At 44.9% G+C, this 4,770-nt stretch overlaps 1 pseudogene; it reads right to left on the bottom strand.

Annotated features, from left to right (window-relative positions):
* Nucleotides 1–797: 797 nt before the first annotated feature.
* LOC116068795 lies at nt 798–1,874 on the bottom strand (annotated as a pseudogene).
* Nucleotides 1,875–4,770: the final 2,896 nt, after the last annotated feature.

Raw genomic sequence — 4,770 nt, 5'->3', positions numbered from 1 at the left:
ATTTAAGACAGACTCAGGCAGCTAGGGTGGTGGCACATGCCTGAGTGTGGCACTTGGGAGGTGGGGGCAAGATTGCAAGTTTAAGGCTAGCCTGGGCTGCAGGATGAGAGATCCTCCATCTGTCCAACCAAACAGAATAATCCTTTGGCATAAAGCATGGCCTTTGCCATCAAAAGGCAGAGTCAAGCAGACATACGTATACATAGTAAAAGTCACTAAAGTAAATAACTGGAGTTAGCTAGCTGTGTTGCTAGCTCCGGGTGTGATATGAGGACCTTGACTGACAGGTGTGCAGTGCTCAGGGAAACTCTCAGTACAGTTAGCACACAGCTTATTTCTATCAGAACACTGCCTGTAGAGAAATAAAAATGAACATGAGGAACCGGGTTCCAGTGCCAAGCATTATAGAATCACTGCTCCTTCTTAAAAAGTACTTAAGATTATAAAAGTCACAATGTCTGGAAACATTAGCATAAAAATAATTTGTTTTTAATTCATTTGTGAGTAAATCAACTTACTTAAAGACTTGGTGACTCAAACAAAATAGTATATAGTCTCATGGGATGCTAATGTCATTTTATTTTTCCCCAACCCAAGGGTTCAAGATATTTTCCCCTGAATTTTAGGCGTAATATATCACATAGACAGAGTTTGTCACTGCTATGTTTTTTTTTTTTAACAGACTTAGTTCATTTATCTTTATTGTATAAAAACCTTTATGTGGTAGCCACAGCTAGAGCCTGGGTCCTCTGAACAGAGACTTTGGTGTGGGTTTTCACAAGATGATCAGTGAATTCCTAATAAGGAGACTTGGTGAACACAGTCTCTTTCCAGATGTCAGGGGTTAGATAGCTGTAGGTCTTGGAGATGGCATCAAAGGTGGCTTGGCAAAGTTGCCCAGGGTGGCAGTGCCACCTCTGGCTGAAGTGTAGCAGTCATCTATACAGGCCATCATCAGGAGCTTCTTGGGCACAGGAACAAAGACAATGCCAGTGCCTCTTGGGGCAGGGATGAAACGCACCAGCACAGAGCCACAACGGCCTGTCACCTTGCATGGAACAGTGTGGGGCTTGCCAATCTTGTTCCCCCAGTAGCCTCTCCCCACAGGGACGATGGAAAGCTTGGCCAAGATGATGGTCCCTCAGATGGCAGTGGCAACCTCCTTGGAGCACTTAACATCAAGACCAACGTGGCCATTTTACTCCCCAATAGCAACGAATGCCTTGAACCTGATCCCCTGGTCAGCCTGAGTCTGCTTCTGCACTGGCATGATTTTCAGAACCTCATCCTTTAGGGAAAAAGTCAATGATCTCAGACTCCTTAATGGCCAGGGAGAACATATAGATCTCCTCCAAGGACTTGATCTTCATGTCCTTAACCAGGTGGCCCAGCTTGGTGATGGGGATCCACTCCTTGTCTTCAGCTTTACCTCTACGAGCCCCACGGCCTCAACCACGACCGTGGCCCCTGAGATCGCTGCCAAATCCTCCACGGAAGCTGCTGGTGGCCTCCTAATCCTGGGCCCCTGGGTCCCCCAGGCCCTCCCATTGCACCGGCATCATCCGCCATTTGGTGTTTTCCCAAAGAAGAAGAAGCTGTCACTGCTACGTTAAGAGTGATTATCTTTAAACATAATTCCAAAGCTGATGATGATGATGATGATGATGATGATGATGATGATGATGATGATGATGATGATGATGATTCGGGAGACTGAAGCAGGAGGATCTTAAGCTCAGGGTCAGCTGGATTACATATGAAGATCCTAAACCAAATAAAAGAAATACAATAATCCTACACATTATTTACTCCGTATATTATTGTAACACTCAGTGCATTCACTAGAACTCTCATTGCTGATAAAAGCCACTCACTAAAATTAGCCCACAGAGAAGGGATCCCACAGTGAGGAAGGTAGCGCTGTTCAGCAAAGAAAGGGACCTTGTTCTCTGCTGCCTCGTGAAGCACTGTGAAATGCAGCAAACACAGACCATACCCACTTTGTCACAGAATAGACTTTTACGCTGTTCTGTCCAATGACAGAATACAGCCACTCTACAGATCCTGGCACATGTGCTATAAAACTGTAGGAGAAAATAATAGCATAATTTTGTAAGAGGAAATTCCTGCTGTTGGTCCAAATGGCAGTAGCTAAAACAGGAGTAACTAAGAAGATCACCCCCAGGAAAGTAAGAGGGATTCTCATTTATGAGAAATACTTTCTAGGCAATGATGGCTCCTGGTCAGTCAGTCATTCCTCTGGGAGCTTATGTATATTCTATGTGTGTGTCTACAAAAAGAGTCGGGAGAAGTCCTCATTATCATAATTCTACAAAATATATACTAAGGAAAGTGAATGGGAGAGGGGTTAAATTATCTGCCCGAGGTCAGGGCTGGTAAACCGCCCTTCTTGAGTTCAACTGTGGGCTATCTGGCTCCCAGGCCTGGTATCTTTTACTTTACCTGTTGGTTTTAGTCTGGGCTCTTCTGAAGGCATGAGTGCAGGCAAGATGTGTGGGAGTGTGGCCCCAGGGGGAAAAAAGTGAATGGTCACTGCACAGAAAGCAAGTGAAGCCAGGGGCAACCATCACAAGACACCTGCTCCTTGGTCCCACCGGAGCATCTGAGGAACTTGAAGAAGCACATCTCAGAAGTGAGAACTTGAATCAAACTATGAATCGTGTGCTCCATCCTATGTGCTCCTGTCCCATCAGTGCTGAAGGGTCACTATTTCCACACTGTGCATGGCCAAGTGCCAGGGGGTTGCCCTGGGAATCCTGTGACAGTTGTTCTGGGGCTAGAAATGAGCTAATACAGGCCAAGACAAGATGCCCTGAGTCCACAGCAGCCTATGCAGGGCTGAGTCCACAGCAGCCTATGCAGGGCCTGGAACTTGGAGGTGGTACCATTGAGAACACGATAAGTCAGTGCCCATGGTGTCAAAGAGATGCCTTGAGCAGCCGTAACCAAAGAGCAGAATAAGGATCTTGAACACCATCGTTCATTCGCTTACCCATCTGTCTGTCTGTCCAGTCACCAACTAATACAAGGAGATACAGAAAGGGCCTGAGGAATTGAAGGGAGGAATTTTAGATACTACATAAGAGGAAATAAACTAATATAACCAGTGCTCAAATAGATGCAGTTTTATGGAAGATGCAATGTGTGCCCTTGAAAAGGCCAGTTTTTTCTTGAAAATCATCTTGAAGGGTAAATAAAAGCCACCTGAAAGAAATGTGAATACTGACTTGACACTCAAGATAAAGTTTAATATTTTGGTATTAAATTCCTCAAATACCATCTCTGTTTTGTAGTTATGTAGGAGTAGTCCTGTTTTTAGGAGATAGATGCTAGAGAAACCCAGGAAAAGAGTCATCATGTATACAGTAGACTCAGGTGGTTCAGCAAAGTTCCCACGTCTGGAAGGGCAAGAGTGTAGGACACAGACGTGACATGAAGTCAGCAAGCTGGTGATGTAATTCAGGGTGTATAGATACCTGCTGGACAGTGGTCCCTTAATACTCAAGGGATCAGTGCCAGGACCCTCACACACACCAAGAACCAAGGATGCTCAGGCCTCTTATGATGTCATTGGCATAGAACATACGCATACCTTCCTATTTTAAAGTATCTTTAGGTAATTTACCATACATAGTACAATGTAAATACTATCTACCTAGTGTTTCAGTATACCATTTATAGACCAAGACAATAGAACAAATCTGTACATGTTCAATATAAATGGAATTTTTGAGAAATGTTTTCAAACTGAGATGGGTTGAATCTGGGGATGTGGAACCCAAGAATACAGAAGACTGGCTGCTCCAGGCAGAGGTGGCACAAGCCTTTAATCCCAACCCTCGGGAGATAGAAGGAAGCAGAACTCTGTGATTTGGGGGCTAACCTGATCTAGAGAGAGAGAGAGAGAGAGAGAGAGAGAGAGTTAATTCCAGGACAGACAGACAGGGAAACATGGGAAAACCCCATATCAAAAAACACTCTCCGGGCTGGTGAGATGGCTCAGCGGGGAAGAGCACCGACTGCTCTTCGGAAGGTCATGAGTTCAAATCCCAGCAACCACATGGTGGCTCACAACCACCCATAATGAGATCTGACGCCCTCATCTGGTGCATCTGAAGACAGCTACAGTGTACTTACATATAATAAATAAATAAATCTTAAAAAAAAAAAAAAAAAAACACTCTCCACCCCTTCCAGCCCCCACCCCCACCCCTGCCTAAAGCAGCCAGAAAAGGGCAGAGCAGAACTATGGAGTGAAGTTTAGCTCGAGTGATTACAGTAGGAAAGACAGAAACTCTGTAGTAGGCGCAAAGTTTTTGCAACCTACTTTTTTTTTTTTAAAGATTTATTTATTATAAATAGGTACACTGGTGTCTTCAGACACACCAGAAGAGGGCATCAGATTTCATTACAGGTGGTTGTGAGCCACCATGTGGTTGCTGGGATTTGAACTCACAACCTTCAGAAGAGCAGTCAGTGCTCTTACCCACTGAGCCATCTCACCAGCCCGCAACCTACTTTTAATAAGTGTTCAACCTCTCTTCTATCCCATCACCCAGCAGAGGCAGTGGAAGAGAAAACTTATTAGGATATGGGGGAAGTGGACTTGTTCAGCAATAGTTCTTTGAGGGCGAGCTTGATCTTCTTTGGCAGCAGTGCAGTCCCATAACAAACATTAAATATGACTCAGCAGCTGCAGACCAGTCCTCTAGGCAGGCAGACCCCAGGCATGACTCAGCAGCTGCAGAC

This window comes from Mastomys coucha, unplaced genomic scaffold (genome assembly GCF_008632895.1).
Source record: "Mastomys coucha isolate ucsf_1 unplaced genomic scaffold, UCSF_Mcou_1 pScaffold22, whole genome shotgun sequence".
In the NCBI taxonomy this organism is placed as follows: Eukaryota; Metazoa; Chordata; class Mammalia; order Rodentia; family Muridae; genus Mastomys; species Mastomys coucha.
This window is presented reverse-complemented; position numbering and strand designations above follow the sequence as displayed.